Below are 19,206 nucleotides of genomic sequence, written 5' to 3' on the forward strand. Positions count from 1 at the left end.
TATTTATTTTATTTTATTTTACATTTGTTAACCGGGGGGGGTCTGACTGAGCCGAAAAGGCCCTTTTTCAGCAGAGGCCTGGGGAGAAAAGCTCCACAAAGAAAAATTACAGACACATTTAGTTATTTAGACATGATCAGTATACACACAAATTACAGGAGACATGTTTTTACAGAGGTATGCGGCACATAAACAGTTACAGTGGAGAGAACAAACAAAAAAATATTAATTTTAAAAATAAAGGTAATTAATAGATTTGTGGTGTACAGCTGAAATTTGGAACATAGGTAGAATACATACATAGTACACAGGTACAGTACATACACTGTAGATTAGCCAGTGTTTGTGAGTAAGATTGAAAACAATCAAGTGCTCTAGATTTTGTATGTATGTGTTATCCACTTTCACTAGCCTGGGGAGCAATCATGGCACTGCCAACTTTCCTTGAGATGTTGTCTGATGAGGTCTTTAAAGGAGGCTTTGGATGATGTGTTTTGAATACTTGTAGGGACAGAGTTCCATTTTGTAGCCACTGAACTACTATATAGTGCATCTCCAAAGCTATTGTAGCTGTTGGTGACTTCTAGTAGTAGTTTGCTTGATGATCTAAGAGACCTTTTGGCTGAGTGATGTTGCACTAGGTTTTTGAGGGTAGGACACTTATTGGGGAGGTAATAGATAGAATGACAGAGGCAGAGCTGATTGTAGGTTAGGAGGCTGGGCAGTTCAAGCCAGTGGAGCTGTCAGAAAGCAGTACAGTGATGAGTTCTATATGAGCAATTTGCAGCAAAGCGGGCAATTCTGTTATAGCAGGCTTCCATTTTGCCTAGTTCAGTTTTGTTGAGATTAGTCAGAATAGGAGATGCATAGAGTAGGGTGGATAGATGTTGGGAGCGAGCAATGGCTGATCTTGTGTTGTTGGTAAGAAATGGTTTGGTTTGGTAGAGCGTCCCCAGTTTGGCATGTACTTTTTTAATAGTTAAGTTGAGATGACTATCAAATTTTAGGTGTGAGTCTATGGTTATTCCCAATAGCTTAGCCTGTGCCACTGGAATAATTGGAGTAGCATTAGTGGAGTAGATAGTGAATTGACTGTTAGTGTTTTTGTTAGAACTGGTTATAATCATAAGCTGAGTTTTCTTTGGATTGAGGATAAGTTGGGCTTTGGTAAGGTAGTTTTCAACGTCAGAGAATGCTAGTTGAGTTGTTTGCAGGAGGGTGGGAATGTTTTGTGCAGCACAGATTAAGGTAGTGTCATCTGCATACTGAATTATAGATGCATGGTGTGTGGAGGTATGGAGGTCATTTGTGAAGACTGTGAATAGCAGTGGTCCTAAGATAGAACCCTGTGGGACTCCTATAGTTAAGGGCAGCTGAGGAGAGAGAGAATTTTCCCATTTCACGGCTTGGTACCTGTCAGTTAAGTTGCTTTGGGACCAGGTAAGAGTGTAATTTGACAGATGACATTGGTTTAGTTTGTTTAGCAGTATTTGGTGTGAGACCGTTTCAAATGCTTTGGACATATCCAAAAAAAGAGTTGACACTTGTAGGCCTTCATTTTTGAGATGGTTTACTGTGTCTGTGAAGCAGAGGAGGGCTGTAGTGGTACTATGGGCAGGTCTGAAACCATGCTGAGTAGATGACAGGATGTTGCTGTCTAGGAGATAGTTTAGCATCTGGGTATGGATGCATTTTTCTAGGATTTTGGCCAGGGGGGAGAGTAAAGCAATGGGTCTGTAGTTATTAAGTTCAGTGGAGGTCCCGCCTTTATGTATGGGCGTAACATAGGATATTTTCCAGCATTTTGGCACATAGTTTTCAACAATTGATCTGTTTAGGGGAGTGGAGACTGGGATAGCAATAGCATCTGCTGTGAGTTTCAAGAAATAGCTGGGGAGTAGGTCGGCTGCTGTTGATGAGGTTTTTAGTTTGGAGAGCATGCTTTTGATTGAAGTGGTGGAAACTGTTTTGAGGGTAAAGCTTGTATTAGTGTTATTTGCGTTGGGGGGGATAGTGAGGAAGGAACTGTCCTGTGATACTAAGGATAGAATTGAGTTCACAAAGTGGGAGTTGAATTGTGTTTCAATGGGAACTTTAGTGTCAGGGGTGGTTGGTTTGGGGGTAGCCTATTGGGTGAATTTTAGTAGCTGGCTTACATTTTTCCAAACTTTTTGCGGGTTGTGTTGGTATTTAGTTTGTAATGTTGTGTAGTAGGATTTTTTGTCCAGCCTAATGCATTTTTTGCACGGTTGCGCAGTTCTTGGTACTTAGTTAGGCTTTGTGTTTCTTTGTTTTTTTGATAGTAAAGCCAGGCAGTGTCTCTGGACTTGAGGATTTGTTTGGTTTCTTTACTGAGCCAGGGGTTTGTAGAGGTTCTAACCTTGATTTTGCGCAATGAAGCGACAGTGTCTAGGTGTTGTAGAAATGTTTTGTTGAAATATGCTACAGCCTGGACAAGTGGGAGGGTTTTTAGGTTGGTCCAGTCACAGTTACAGAGTAAAGTGTTGAGAACCTCAGGAGAGAATTTTTTTGTGTTTCTAGTGGATATATAGTTAGTGGTTTTGCATATGCTTGTTCTACTACGTATAAAATATATTATGTTGTGGTCACTTAAGGTGTCTGGGAGACTGCCTATGTGAGGGTACAATGTGGGGTTGTTAGTTAGGACTCAGTCAAGGATTGATTCCCTTTTAGATTTTTTATCACATCTAGTTGGAATTTGGACTAGCTGCTGGTAGCTATGGAGATTTATTAGATTACTTGGTGGTTCTGATATACAGGTGAACCAATCTAGGTTGAAGTCCCCCAGAATAAGGGTTTCTTGCGAGTATGTGGAAGAACACCAGGACAAGAAGTCTTCAAGGCTAGCAGGTGTATTACCAGGTGGAATATAGATCACAATTGTGGTGATAACCTTTTTAGGGTGAAGTTGAAGTTGCGAGATGAGTATGTCCCAATTATTGGGGGAGAGGTAGGAGTTTGGTAATTGACGGACAGTTAAGTTTGACTTGTACAGTAAGGCAGTTCCACCCCCTTTACGAAGTGGTCTGTCTTGTCTAATGATATTGTAGCCGGTAGGGAGGACTTCTGAGTTAGCTATGTTTTTATTCAGCCGGGTTTCTGTTAAAGCAACTATGTCTGGGGAAAAGTATGCTATTGTGGCCTGGAGTTCAGGTATTTTATTTTTGATACTTCTAATATTAATATTTAGCATTAAAAGATGGTTGGTTTTGCTGCTGTTGTTGATTTGACCAGGGATGAAGAAAGTGGGGGTGTTATGTTCTGACATTTGTGTTGGAGCAGTTTGAGTTGGACAGGATGGATTTGGGCCTGGGTTGGGGTGGATATCCCCACTTATGGTGAGCCTGGAATTAAAATGGTTATACAGATGTTGGAGTTTGGTGAGGAGTGTGAGAAAGTATTGTGTTTTTTTGGAGTAGGAATGACAGCATATGTGTTTAGTCCTGAATTGGTCCGTTATGTAGTTCTTGAATAACTGTGGGCAGATATTATTATAATGTGTGGTATCTGTATACGAGAGTGCATAATGCAGTGTTGTGCTACTAAGTGTAGGATATTGCTAGAATGATAACTTGTGGTGGTGTAAAGAATTATGAGAAGACAGACTAGACTTAGTTACGTGATAGTCATGGTTATAAAGTTTAAGTTGTTTCTAGGTGGGGGGATCTGAGTAGGAATTATAGGGTTGCACTATATGTGGATGGGGAAGTAGTGTGGGTGATGTAAAAAATGCCTAGTGGGAATGAGAGTGATGGGGAGTATTTTGTGTGGAGCAAGTTGGTGTGGTATAATGTGATATGACTTGAGGAGCTGTGATTGGTGGAGGTGATGTGAGGGTGAGCTGTGGGTGTGGTTGTGATTACTATAAATGTAGAGGTAGTGGGGGCGGGAGGGAATAGGGGGCAGGGGAGCGGAGAGAGCCCGAGCGTTAGCGAGGGCGAACGGAGCGGGGCAGAGCCAACCAAGACAAAAGAAACAGTAAGTATTACTTTACAAATCTGAACACTTTTAAAACAAATTCCTGAGGTCTAATGGCTAACTAGCAAGCAGAACGTAATTGCTGAGGAGCACTTATGTCCTGGTGGGAGACTAGAAATTTAAAGATGGCTCCATGCTCAGCAGGATTCTAATATAGACTTTGTATTGGGGGAGGGGGATAGCACAAGGGGTGTAAACCAGGTGGAATGCAAAGAAACCAGAGAGGCAATCAGTGGAAATCAGTGAAGGCCTCAAAGGGGGTAAGTAATAATTCAAACTACCTGAAAGTGAAGGAGAGAAGAGACAGCAAAGTTTATTAAGGGTGGGAGTGTGTCTTCACATTGACTTGCTGATTAGTAACCAGTTTGTGCACAGACTAGAGTAGGGAGATACATTATTTACAGAGTACTTTGACACACATTTTTGGGAACTGCTAGTAACAAAGGAAACCATTCTTTTGAGCAGGGATATAAGATCTGAATTACTTAGTCATATTAAGGCCTTACTATGTTCAATGCTACTGGCTACCAAGCAGCAATTAAAAAAAAAAAAAGGAAAACAAGATCTAAACTCTCTAATAGAATTACAAAATGTTGTAAAGAAGATAAAAGAAATGGAGGTGGGATCTTTAGAAAAAGGGAAGGAGAAAATTTCACAGAAATACATGAAATCTGTGGGAACAATACACGTAGAATAATGTTCAGGACAAGGAGTGAAGTTAAAGGGAAGATAGTAATTGAACAACCTGTGTAATGCTGTAGTGAATGAAAATTGTTAAGAAAATATACACGTACACTGCATGACAACAATGGAAAAGTACAGCTGTGTAAATAAACTTACCATAACAGTCGATGTTTGAAAAGATCACAACTGCAGTAGTATAAGGCTATACAGGATGTATTCTGCCAAAGATGCAAGATATCTGGCCAGTACACAAGTTTTTGGGAGCCTTCCTAAAACACTACGTATCTGATGGAGTATGATGGTGCACTACTACAAAAGGGGATCTATGACTGCCAAAATTCAGCGCTTCCTTGTCCCTAAAAAAAGAGGAAGGCTAAAGCCAGACATGCCAAGATGTACAATTTAATGGCATGCCAAAAACAGAAAGCAATGGGAATTGGGAGCTCATTCCCACCAAGGAAGAATACTAAAGACAACTGGACATATATAAATGTACCCATGTATATCATGGGGATGAAGTAAAGGTAGGGTATCAATACTGCAACAATAATTTATTCAAACATCAATTGTTACAGCAAATCTTATGCAGCAGCACTATGCACACCAAGTCCCTGGAGTACAGCTCTTGCAAATCCTGTTCTTGCTCTGGAAAAAAGAATTCTGCAGTGTCTAGTGAAAGCTTGCACTGAAGACCAAGCAGTCACCTCTAGAACATCTGTACAGTCTATCCCTTTCCAAAAAGCTCAGAAGTAGCTACAGCTCTAGTGGAGTAAGGCCTGACATTCCTGGTGTGGGGGGGTGAGGTGGCTTTTTCCATAGTGAGAATAGGATAACTGAATAGTTTGAGACAACCACTTGTATGTGAACTGCTAGGCAACTGGTTACTTTTTTTTTTTTTTTTTTAAACCTTCAAAGGAAATAAAGTTAGTCTGACAACCTGAAGTCATTTGTCTTCAAAGTAATAGTGGAGCTGTCTGCAGGAGTCCAGAAAATACAGAATTCTTCCCCCTCTGTTTTTAGCTTGAGGAAAGAAAACAGGAAGTGATTCAACTTAGAGTTGGAAACCATGTCTGACATACAAGAGAGATTCATTCTATGACATTCTATAATTCGGAAAGATTAACAAGAGCTGAATAAACATGAGATTTGCAACTATGTTACTCCTCTAGCCAAAGTCATAGCAATCAGTTACGCTGTTTGCCAGGTAAAGAACTTCAAGGAAGAACTACCTACAGATTGAAATAGAGATACTCCAATACAAAATTAAGATTCCAGGAAGAGACACCCATTTTCTAAGGGGTCTCGTATGCAAAACCCCTTTTATAAATTGACCTGGAAAGAAGAAAGGGGACCAATAAGCATACAAGTTTAGATGGCTAAAAAATGAACTTTGAAATATAAGAAAAACCAGATATGAGCAAATCACTGAGGTGTTAGACTACCAGAGGAGGTCCTGCTTGTGTAGGTTCCTCATCTCTGCTATGGCATCAGCTAGAAAATATTTTCTATTTAGCTAAATATGATTTTCTAGTAGCAAGTTTTCTAGCCTCCTTTAATACGTGTTGCATGTCCTCTGTAAAGACAGGAGCCTGAATGGGATCAAAATCCTATCATCAACACAATCAGGTATAAGTCCAGAATGTTGGGGTGGATGAGAGATCCTTGCCCTGTGTGAGTAGGACCACTCTGTTAGGAAGTATTTGGTAACTGCCCTGGCCAGGTGCAGCAGAAGGGAGAACTAGTACTGTTTGGACCAAAAGGGACTTACTAGGAAAATCTTGGAAGAGTCTTTCTTGACCTTCCTTAGGACTCTGGTTATCAAGGAAAAAGTGGAGCATAAAGAAACATTCCCATCAATAGGAACAATGGTGTTGGTTTTCCAAGCTTGTTTGCAAGGAGCCCTGGTATAGAACTTCTGTAACTGTCTGTTATGAATGGAGGTAAACATACCTACTTGAACTTCCCAGAGGTGGACAATCTCCTGGAAGACTTATGAGGGTCTGTCCTGGATCTGATCACTGTGTCTGCAACAGTGTTCTGATGGATTGTAGGTTGCCTGAGGGGGGAGACTGCAAAGATACCACCTCCCAGGCAATCATGGCTAGTCTGCATTATGGAAAAAACAGCCCCACCCCCATTTATGTACCATACGATTGTGGCATTGTCCATAATCACTTGATGTGGTCCTAAAGGACAATCATTTCCTTGAGAGGTTGATGTGTTTTTTCCTAAAATGGGAAACCCAAATGTCCTAAACTTTGATCCTCTTGGAAACCACTCCCCAGTCAAAGTCTGAGGCATCTGTTAAAACTGAGGTAGAATGTGGGAATGGGGAGAAGAGGGAGACTTGCACTTAGCTGAGCTAGACTTGCCCACCATAAGAATTCTGGTTAAGTAACCTGGAACTGAAACAGCAAAGGACAGGGGATGCTGATGTTTGGTCCAAACTGATTCTTGGAACCACTGAATCTTCCTCATATGACTTCTGGTTAAAGCGGCCATGAGTACAGTCAGTGCATGTAGCCTACAATTCTGAGGAAGTCATAGTAGACGAACTGATAAGCCAGATCCATGAACTGTAGATGCTATAAAGATACCTTCTCTGGAGGGATGAAAGCCATCATGACAGAGGTGTCCAAAAAGCATGTCAGAAATATTAAACTCTGAGATGGAACTAGGGAGGATCTCTACAGGTTTAATTTGAAATCCATATTTCTAAAGAGGTTTATGAAAAAGTGAGGGAATGTCTGTGTACCTTGAGCAGAATCTAAGACTGGCAGCTATCCAGGTAAGAGTAAAATGTGGATTCCCTGAAGTCTGCAAAAGTTAACTACAGGAGTGAGAGAATTTATAAATACAACTGAGACTGTGGAAAGGCCAAAAGGTAAGGATGTGTACTGAAAATGTAAACCAGACATACACAATCTTAACATATGATGTCTTGTGAACTAGAATATTGTAATATGTATTCTTAAGGTACAAGGTTACTAGAAAGTACCTGAAAGGAAGAGCAGGATCCAGAAACTACAGGGTTAACATTTTGAAATTTAAAATTACTAGAAAATAGCTCAGAACAGATAGGTCTAAGATTGATCTCCATGTACCTTCTATCTTTAGTACAAAAAAAAAAAAAAATCTGGAGTAAAATTTAATTTGACCATACATCTCCTTCCATCTCTCCTTATCATAGGCTGTTGTGAGTAAGCACAAAAAATAAGTTATGTTCTTACCATAACGTTCCATCTGTGTTGTCAATCTTCATTTATTCTTCACTGTTGGGTCTCTGTTCCGACCCTCGGAACAGACTCGGCCATTATATCAAGCTCGCACCAGCCAGAAACTCTCAAGCCAAGGCTACCCATAATGCCCCCTCTTCCCTTACCTTCAGATCAAGTTTGCCCATAGAGTAGAAAAAGATGGAAGCTTTGTCTGAGCAACAACCTTACTTGGATCCTAGGACTAGTTCCGAACCTCCAGGAGTCATGGGAGGAGAAAGGTGGGTGGGATGTCAAGAATGAATGAAGATCGACAATACAGATGGAATGTTATGATAAGAACATAAGTTCTTTATCTGATGATGTCAATCTTCATTCATTCTTGACTGTTGGGACAGAGTCTCTAGCTACTTTACACCTGGGAGGCCCTAGGGAAGGATACTGCTGAATACCATAGAGCCAAAGGATGCTCTTCCCCTGGAGACCGTATCCAATTTGTAATGAGTGATAAAGGTAAGGGGAGTAGCCCAAGTTGTGGCTGCACATATGTCATCCATAGAAGCTCTGGAATGAAAGGCTACTGAAGTGGAAACAGATCTGGTAGAACTTTTGTTGACAAGTCCAGGTTATTTTATTTATAAATAAAAACGATGCAATCTCTCAACCATTTTGACAGAATAACTTTTGAAACTGGTTTGCCCAGTCTAGGACCAGAAAAAGATAGGAAGAATTGGTCCGATTTTCTAAAATATTTTGTTCTATCCAAGTAAAAACATAATTGTCTGTGTACAAACAACAAATGTAAATATTCTCCCTTGTTTAAGAAATTTGGGAAGAAAACTGGTAGATCTATGAACTGATTAATATTGAAATCTGACACTACTTTAGGCAAAAAGGAGGGGCTAGTTCTGAGTGATACTCTCTCTTTGTGAAAAATGATATACGGGTATTTTACACAAAGAGCCTGCAATTCTGAGATTCTCCTGGCCAAGGTGATAACTACCAGGAACAGAGTTTTCAAAGATAACAATCTGATATCGCAGGTGGCTGCTGGCTCGAAAGGCTGATGGACCAAACTTTGTAAGACCAATGTTAAATTCCAAGGTGCAATGGGCTCTTTGAAAGGTGGTTTCAAATGTAAAGCACCCTTAAGAAAGGTTATGCAGAGATGGTGGGACATCAAGGAAAGGTCATCAAAACCATTACGGAAATCTGAAATGGCAGCTACATGGACTCTAATTGTACAAGTAGGGGCTCCCAATTGGAATAAGGTGGATAAATATTCCAAGAACTTGTTGATCGGGACTAAAAAGGATCAATACCCTTTTCATCAGATCAATGTGCAAATCTCTTCCATTTGCCAAGATAAAGTTTTCTGGTGGATGGTTTATGAGAAGCCAAAATTATCTTTTGTATTGGGGAAGATAAGTTATTTCACCTGGCAATTACTGGAATTGGAGAAACCAAGCTGTAAGCTTGAGATGGACCAGGCCCTGTGGATGAGACAACAGGTCTTGGGTTGGATTGAGAATCCACAGACTGTGAATTCAGTGAGACCAGAGAAAGGGACACCAGACTTGACCAGGCCAATAAGGTGCAATGAGAATCACTTTGCTTCTCAGCCATTGGGCTTTCTTCAGAAATTGGGGAATTGGTGGAAAGGCATAAAGAAGTCCCAGGGGCAATTTGCGGAGAAAAGCATCTCTTGGGACCCCCCCAGGGGGACCAGGGCAAAGTAGCTGCTGCATTTGTGGTTCATGGGAGAAGCAAACAGATCACTGCAAGGCTAACCCCCAATGACGAAAAATCTTCACCGTAACATCAGGACTGAGAGACCACTCGTGAGGCAGTAGAATGCATCTGCTCACTTTGTCCACAATCACACTGGAGTTCCCCAGAATGTGCATTGCTATCAGAAAGCGGATGGAGGCGATTGCCCATTGCCAAACTCTTAGGGCTTCCCAACAAAGGGGGTAGGATCTGGTTCTCCCGTTTCTTGATGTATCAGACTACAGACATATTGTCCAACTGAATAGCAATTGTCCCTGAAGGGAGGGCAGATTGGAATGCTTGCAACGCTAAGAGCACTCCCCTCAGTTCTAGGACGCTGATATGCACACTGGCCTCTGTAGAGGAACAAGTGCCATGGACTGTCTTTCCCTGAAAATACCCCCCCACCTTATCACGGATGCGTCTGTGGTCAATACAGTCTTGGGCTGATAGGGGGAAAAGGGGCAACTCCATAATTTGTCTTCTGGCTTCATCCACCAATATAAGGGCAACCTGCCAGCAGATTACCCAAATGTAATGACTGCAACAGTGAAACACGAAGAACATCTCCTGCTTGCACCGATTGGTTATTCAAATTGGGTGACACACTGGATGAGTTAACACTGACCACTATGATGCCAGAAGCCACTGAAGTAACCTCATGTGGTATCCCGCCAGAGGAACTAAGGTGATGCCATGGACCCAAGGAGCTGTAAGACATGACGGGCCGGAACTTCACTTGCAGTTGTAACCTCAACCTTTCCAGTCTGTAAAGAGGAAGAGCAGACATGCAGGATCTTCTGTTTAGTCCTGTTCTGATGAATTCTATGTACTGTGTGGGGGATAGCTTTGACTTTTCCTTGTTGATCGGGATGCATAAGAACACTGCAAGCCTTAGAACATTGTCCAAGGTGGAAAGCAGCAGATGCCTGGTGGGGGTGATGAGGAGTCAGTCATCTAAACAAGGAAACACATGTAATCCCTGTAGCCTTAAGTGTGCTGCTACTACTGACATGCATTTGGTGAACACCATGGAGGCTGTGGTGAGACCAAAGGGAAGTACTCGAAATTGGCAATGACTGGCTTCTAGCCAGAAGCGGAGGCATCTTCTGGATTGTTCGTCTATATTCATGTGGTAATACACATCTTGAATATTTATGGAGCATATCCAATTGCCTTTCTGCAGAAACAGAAGGATAGACTGAACCCATGAACATCTGGAATTTTGCCTGTTGAACAAACTTGTTCAGTACAATGAGGTCTAAGATTGGCCTCCAGTCAGTGTCTCTTTTGGCACTAAAGAATCTTGAGTAAAATCCGGATCCTATTTGGTCTGGTGGGATTGTTTGTATGACTCTTTTTTGAAGCAGCTTTTGGATTTTGAGTGCTGTTATATCCCTCTGACTGGGTGGAACATTGGAGATTTGTCTTTGTGGTCTGGGATAAAGACTGCAGGGAATATGGTATCCTCTGGTAATTATTGTCTGCATCCAAGAATATGATGTTATTTTGTGCCAGGCTGCGTGGTGCAGAGAAAATCTTCCCCCCTGACTGCCTCCAGAGGTAAGTAATCGGGCCACTGCTCAGGATCGCTGGTAGGGTTGCCCAGAGAAAGAATCCCTGGAACCCTGGTTATGCAGGCCCCACTGCCACGGGAGGTGCATCTTCCAGAAGAGTTTCCCCCTCTGCCCTGGGAAGAATACTCACCACGTGTGTCGCGAAAAGGCCCTTGGGACTTTCTGAACCACATCTTTCCATTCCTCTGATTCCTGGAATAAGGTCGTGGACGAGTGGAAAAACACACGACCACAGCAGAAAGGGTCTTTCTGTCCTTCTCACACCTGGCTAATGTGTCTCTGACTTTTGGGCCAAAAAGGGACAAAGCATCAATGGGAGCATTGATAAAGGAAGACTTGAAAAGGTCCGCAAAGTCTCACAAGCGCATTCAGGCATGACACCTAATGGCAACACCTGTACTCGCTGCCCTGGAAGTCCCTTTGGCTGTATGTGCAATAAGCTGCATGGATGAGCTGGAGATGGACTCTAGGGTGGCAAGCTGACAGGCAACCTTACCATGGACCTAATCAGACACTGCTCCTGCTAAGGTTTCTGAAAGCTCGGCTATCAAATCCCTTTGGAGTCGTGTAACATGTGCCAAAAAATTCAAGGACCATATGGTGAAGGTCAATGAAGCAAAGACCCGCTTCCTGAACCTGTCCATCATCCTAGACTCTCGATTAGGGGGATGGACAGTTGGATGCTCCTCGGCAAGTTCCTTCTTTGTGGCAGCTGCCACTACCATGACATCTACTGCTAGAGCTTTTGACCAGTTAAGGCTGATCCTCGGCCACGGAAATAATTTTGTCCGGTCTCCGGAGAACTGGCTCTATAGTATCAGGAGCCTTTCACACACACTGCTCGATGAGTTTAACCATTTAATCAGTAGGTGGGGTCACCCAAGAAGTAGAAGGGTGGGCTCAAAAAGCCTCCAAGAAAACAGATTCCTCGGAGGATTGTTTTGTGGACTTCCAGTCACCCCTCTGTTTTGAATTTTCCAAGATGTCTCCAAAGGAGACATCTTCAGGGGGTGATCAAGGGGACCCTTCACCTTCATCGAAATCTGTATTCTCCATAACTGATTCTTCCGGAGAATCCAGGTGCTTCCTCTTGCACGCTCTATTACGGGGTTGTTCTTCAGGGGGGAAGATCCAAGGAAGACTCCGAAGAGAGGGGACCCTCGACCAGGGTGTTTTGTGCCCGCTGCCCCAGTGTAGCAGATTCTGTCAGCTGCGAGCCAGAGGATACATAGATGTGACACTCCGACGGGGATGGTGCCAGCTGTGAGCCAGTGAGCTGCGAGTCAGTAGCATTACACTTAAGGTCTTACAATGTGTAGGCAATGCAGATCCTGAGACTCAGCTCAAAAGAACAATTTCCTTAGTTACAGCAAATTTGCTCCCCCAGTACTTCTGACGGAAATCTCTGTAGTATAGTTGTAAAATCTACCAACTCATCACACTCCCAAAAATCACATTCTGTTACCTTCTCCTTTTCATCACACCTCCAGCATTTGCTCTCTACCAGAAGAAAGATTCTTTCAAGTCTACCTGGAGTATAAAAATACCTATGGAAACATTTCCAACCAAAAATCATAAACCTTCTAGACTCTGCTGCATACTTGGGAGCAATAAACATCATTCTATTGTTTTTTGGTAAATAGTTATTCCAGTCTTAATTCTCTATCTGTTGATTTTTATAGTTATCATGCAATACATGCCCAACTAATTATCACTTTTTTAACATCAGCTTCTGTTCTAGGTTCAACTAAAAACTCTACTAGAAATGCTCTTTCACATAGGCCCTCTCTCTTTGCCTATACTCTGATATAAATCCCTTTTAGGGAAGGCAGTCTTTAGCTTGCAATCCAACTGTCTTCATGGCCTCTTCCTGTTCTATTACCTTTCTCTCTCTAGTTATTTGCTCCCAATGTCTTGGTTTCTTTGCTCATTTTCTCTGGTAAATTCCAGTTCCCTTTTGCCTAATCGCTGTACCCCTAATTGCAGTCATCCCTACCACCCAAAACTCCTTTCTCGTGTTGACTTCATTCTTAGATTACTTTCTGCTACTTTATGAATAAAATATTTTGTATAACTGTTTTAATTCTCCTGGAGATCTGCATCCAAAATCCCACTCTCTCTTTATTTCTTAAATTTTTCCTCTGCTTCATTATCATCATCCCTTTCCACTTTGAATTATAGCCTTCTGCTAGTGTTAAGTATATGAGCTTTAACTGCACAGGTCTAAAATATCTATACAAACCAGGTAATCCTAAACAATCTTTGTTTTATGGGGAAGATCAACCTATATCACTTAATGCTCAACCTTATTCCTTTCCTAAATACTCAACCTTATTCCTTTCCTAAATAAAGTCCTTCAACTCTTAATTATTGTCCACAACGTTTCCTCTGGTTGATAAAAATATGTCTAACCTGTACATAAAACTCAATGAACTAAACACATTGCAACTGCATGTATCTTACCATCCATATCAATAAACAAAAATTTTAGTCTTACCCCATATACTCTCAGCTGCTATAACAGAATCCTTTATAATCCATACAGCTAAATACTTTTTTTTCTTGTCCCCATGAATATGGGAATGGAACTTGCTCAGCCAATTCATGTGTGGTAAATAATTTACCATTATATCCTTTTTCACCTTCATTAATTTTATTTCCCAAAAAGACATGAAAAGTACAGCTGTGTAACTTATCATAAATGTAGATGTTCGAGTGTATTCACTGTTGCAGTCATTACATTTGGGTAATCTGCTGGCAGGTTGCCCTCAGTCGGCCTGATTAACAAGGTCTTGGGTCCTGCGTTGGTTGCTGTCCCTTCTTCCATGATGTCAGGTCGTCAGGGGTATAAAACATGCAGCCGACGTCATTACCTCAGTTTTTCTTGCCCCAGTGTCGGGTGCCCCCCGAATGGGGAGCAAAATATAATTTAAATTACAGCAATATACCTCCAACCAAAAGCAAATACACCAAAAAGGCTTTTAAGCATAGTAACAGAAAGTAGAGGTACAGTCAGAGAAAAACAGGGGGCTGGAGGGAGGGTAACCAGGACTGCAACAGTGAATACACTTGAACATTTACATTTATTGTAAGTGTACACAACTGTACTATGTTCTTCGTGTTTCACTGTTGCATTCATTACATTTGGGTAGATTCCCAAAGCTATGGTTGGGAAGATGGATTTATACAGCATTAGGACCAGCTATAAGGCCCTGCAAAACAGCAGTGGCAAAGACAGCTCTAGATTTAGAGAAAATTGGTAAGTGATAATGCTTGGTGAAAGTATGAACTGAACTCCAGGTAGTAGCTTCTAGAATATCCCTTGTAGGAACACCTCTGAGAAAGGCTGCAGAAGTAGATACAGCCCTGGTGGAATGAGAGCTGATCTCCTGGGTGACAGGTTTTCCATGGAGCTTATAGCAGAAATGAATGCAATGGCTTATCCATTTAGAAATGGTTTTGAAATAGCCTTCCCCTCTGCCCCTACAGCAAATGCTACCACAGTTGTTCAGATTTTCTTCGAGATTTAGTCCTGTCCAAGAAGAATCTAAGTTGTCTGTGCACATCCAATGAATGCAGAATCCGCTCCCCCTTGTTCTGTGGATTGGGAAAGAAAGTTGGCAAATGAATGGACTGAGTAAGAGCCACACTGGATACCACCTTGGGCATGAAGGATGGATTGGTCCTGAGTGACACCCTGTCCGCATGAAAGATAATGAAAGGCTCCACTGCCATAAGGGCCTGTAATTCAGATATCCTTCTAGCTGAAGTGATTGCTAAAAGGAAGGCTGCTTTCCAAGAAAGAAATTTTAAGTCTGCAGTAGAATCTGGCTCGAAAGGAGGTAGAGTGAGTTTCTCCAACACAAAGTTAAGGTCCCAGGCAGGGGTTGGAGCTCTCCTGGGTGGTCTCAAGTTTTTGGCCCCTCTGAAGTACTGCTTGAGCAGAGGATGAGAGAACAGGGGAGGTTCTGTGTTGTAATGAGCTGAAATGGCTGAGGTGTGGATTTTAATGGAGGAAAAAGACAGGCCCTTGTGAAACATCTCAGTTAAGTATTGCAAAATCTGAGGTAAATTGGGTGCTGTTGTGCTCATCCCTTGAGATTGATTCCAGGCAGAGAATATTTTCCATTTGTCAGCATAAGATTTTCTAGTACTTGGTCTTCTCGCCTCCAAGATGACATCCATCACAGGTTTGCTGAGGAATGCTAAGGGTGAATTTAAGTGATTAGCCAAGCTGCAAGTTTCAAAGTTGGGAGCTGAGGGTGCAGAAACTGGTTCTCCTGCTGAGACAGTAAGGAAGGTGTCTGAGGCAGGTGCCATGGAGAAATTTGTGACAAACTGCGCAGGAGTAGGTACCAGTGCTGGCGTCGCCAGTCTGGAGCAATCAAAATCATTTTTGGTTTGTCCTGTTTGACTTTTAGCAGAACTTTGGAGAGCAGAGGCAGAGAGGGAAATGCGTAGACTGATAGATTTTCCAGCTGAAGAACAGAGCATCCACTTTCCAGGCTTTTTTGTGAGGAGGAGTTGTGCAAAATTTGTCCAACTGGTAGTTGTGGGAGGAGGCAAATAGATCTATGTATGGGCTCCCCCATTTGCTTGTCAACATGTTGAAAATCCGTGGTTCCAGTTTCCATTTGTGTGGGTCCATGAGATTTCTGCTTAGTTTGCCTGCCAAAATATTCAGTTTTCCCGGCAGGAATTGAGCTTGTAGTTGTACTTGGTAGCTCAAGGCCGGGTTCCACAATGCCATGGCTAGTCTGCAGAGGGGGTAGGAATGTGTAACCCCTGCGTGTTTATGTACCACATAACCGTGGTGTTGTCCGTCTTTACCATTAGCTGTCCTGGATGAATGTAGTCCTTGAAGGCTGTCAGAGCATTCTGTACAGCTAACATTTCTTTTTGATTGATATGTAAGTGCATTTGTTTTGGGCTCCATTTGCCCTGAATGCACTTCCCTGCCAGATGAGCCCCCCATGCATAGTCTAATGCGTCTGTAGTTAGGGTTTGGGCGGAAGGGGATAGTGTGAATGGCAGTCTCTTGTTTTGGTGGCAGGCCTCTGCTCACCATAGGAACTCTAGACGTAGGCAAGGTATGATAGGAATCATTGTTTCCAGGCTGTGACAGTGTTGACTCCATAAACTTTTTAAGTACCACTGAAGTTTCCTCATATGCAGTCTTGCATATGGAATTAGAAGAATGCAGGAGGCCATGAACCCCAAGGCTTGCAGTATTTGTCTTGCAGATAGCAGGGTTTTTGTGGCCACCTGTTTGAATTAAGTTACCAAATGAATTTGCTTTTCTGGCGTGAGGAAAGCCATCTGGGTAGTTGTATTCAAGCTTGCACCCAGGAATGTAATCTGTTGAGAGGGTACCAGTTGTGATTTCTTCTCATTTATGGTGTACCCCAGACAAGTTAGAACCCTTTTTACAAACGCCAGATGTTTTATAAGTATGGCCTGGTTTTCTGCCTGAATTAGATAATCATCCAGGTATGGGGATATGTTTGAATATTTCTTTGCCTGCAAAATGCAATTACTGTAGCCAGGCACTTTGTGAATACCCAGGGCACAGTAGACAAGCCAAAGGGCAGTGCAGAGAACTGATAATGCAAGTAGCCTACTTTGAAGCGTAGGTATCTTCTGCAAGATTCCCTGATTGGGATATGCAGGTAAGCTTCTTTCAAATCTAGAGTTGCCAAGCAGGCATCCGTGCCTAGCATAGGAAGTAACTGGTGAAGAGTCAGCATCTTGAATTTTGGAATGTCCAGAAAGGTGTTTAGAGTACACAGGTCCAGAATTGGATGCCATGATTTGTCTTTTCTGGGTACCAGGAAAAGTCTGGAATAGAAACCTTGTCCCTTTTCCTCTTCTGGTACCGGTTGAATAGCCCCCATGTTTAAGAGGGAAAGTACTTATTTCTGAGCCTCTGCCCACTGATTTGGGGGCAGATCTGGCCAACCGTTTGGAGTTGGCAACGTGTGGAAATGAAATCTGTATCCCTGGGACACTATATTTAAAACCCATTTGTCCTGGGTTATGAGTTGCCAGTGTTTTGCATGAAGAGCAATCTTTCCCCCCCAAAGGGGCGGCTGAAAGGTAAGTGCTTGGTAATTTTAAAGGGAAGTCACTGAGACTGTTTACCATAGGGGGTGTCTTGTTATTTTCAGATTTGGAAGTGGAAGCACCCCATTGCTTAGTTCTGAGAGTCCCTTGGGACTGAAACCTGGTGCTTTTGGTGTGTCTGGGTGTGGCTTGAGTGGATCTGGAAGGAGCTGGAAAGGAACAGTTCTTAGTAGGCCAATGCCTACTAAATCTTGGAGGTTGCCCTTGCAAGAAATCTTTCACAGTTTGCATAGATTTAGCTTTATCTTCCATCTTTTTTAGAACTTCTTCAGCCTTATTGCCAAACAGGCAGTCCCGAGTTAAAGGAGCATCCAACAATTTTGCTTTAACATGATCAGGCAGAGATTGCTCCTTAAGCCAAGCATGCCTTCTAAGCACAGACCCAGTAATAGCAGCCCTGCAAGAGGCCTCTAAAGAATCAAAACCACATTGCAAAGTATGTTTTCCAACTTGTTCAGCTGTATGCAATAAATCCTGTAAATCTTTATTTTCCACACAGTCAGAAATCAACATCATTTTCTGTTTAAGCAGTCCCATGATATGCTGTTGATATTTTAGCATATGAAATTGACAGTTTAAAGCCCTGATTGCCAAGGTTGCAGAAGTATAAACCTTTTTACCCCATCTATCCAGCACCCTGGAATCTCTATCAGAAAGGGTAGGATTTTTAGCTGTAGAAGCCTTAATGCCCTTGGGCCCCTGAGAAATGGTTTCTGGGTCCACAACAGGATTTTTGAAAAGGAACTTGTGGGAGTCAGGAACCCTGTAGTATCTGTCAGACTTACTAGGAGCCGGAGGCAGGGAATCAGGGGCCATACTGGATTCCGAAAACACATCAACAATGTCTAGTACAGGAGGTATAGCCAAAAGCCTATGCTGAGGAGGAAGGAGGAGGAAATCCCTAAGCCTCTTTTTGGATTCAGAAAATTCCTGACTTTCCCAGTGGAAAATGCTCCCTTAAGGTATGTAAAGTTTCCCCAAAAGAAAAGTCCTCGGGGGGAGGGGGGGCAGAGGGAATGGAATCCCCTGCATCAGAATCCTCATAAGTAGGTATGGACAAATCCAGGTCATTAGAAGAGTCAGAAGAAACAGAGTCCTGATCGGAAGATTCATAGTCAAGCTCAGCCCTAGGCCTCTTAGAAAGAGGGGGTTGACTACCCCTGATTAGAGTAATTAGATCTTCAGCCATTTTGACCATTTGTATTTTAGGCATAGGGGCCTGAACATGTGGCCTGGGCGTCGTTTTTCTAGCCACAGACCGAGATTTAGGCCTTAGTATTGAAGGTGGAGTCGGTTTAATATGCAAGTCTGTAGGCCTGAATACACCCTCAGAAGCCAGTGCCTGCACAGCGGCTCCGGACCCATCCAAGGTAGAGGCATTCGTGGGTTCCATAGGCGAAGCATCTCGCGGCATACTGGACTCCGAATGGGTCTTAGTAGAGGCCTGCGAATTAGAAGTAGCGGGTATCAGGGGCTGTGAAAGCGCCTCACTGAGTACTGGCAAACTGGCGACTGGCTTAGGAGAAGTGATGTCGGCAGTTTTGGACCTTGATGGCCTGTCTCTGTCTTTTTCTTTGCATTTTTTCTAAATTCCGGTAGTCAGATGGCTAACCAACATCATTTCAGGATAATTAAACTGAGAACCGAGATATTTAGAGGCAAAAATGTACCGACGACAGATAGTGCGCTGATTAAATAAAGCACAAAACCGACATCAAGGTACGTCACGGTCAGTACCTAGGCAAGGAATGCAGTACAGATGAAAATCTTTAGGAGGTATTTGCTTTCCACAAGTAATGCAATTATTAACTTTTACTGACATCGGAAAGGAGCAAGAA

The 19,206-nt window shown here is 42.5% G+C and overlaps 1 protein-coding gene across 1 annotated transcript in view; it reads right to left on the minus strand.

The window, feature by feature from the left end:
* DENND4A (DENN domain containing 4A) overlaps positions 1 to 19,206 on the minus strand; it is a 2,763,357-nt gene that overhangs the window by 1,687,930 nt on the left and 1,056,221 nt on the right. The gene's annotated exons all lie outside the window — the stretch shown is intronic.

The sequence above is a fragment of the Protopterus annectens genome, chromosome 7.part0, assembly GCF_019279795.1.
Source record: "Protopterus annectens isolate FY-2018-M chromosome 7.part0, PAN1.0, whole genome shotgun sequence".
In the NCBI taxonomy this organism is placed as follows: Eukaryota; Metazoa; Chordata; order Ceratodontiformes; family Protopteridae; genus Protopterus; species Protopterus annectens.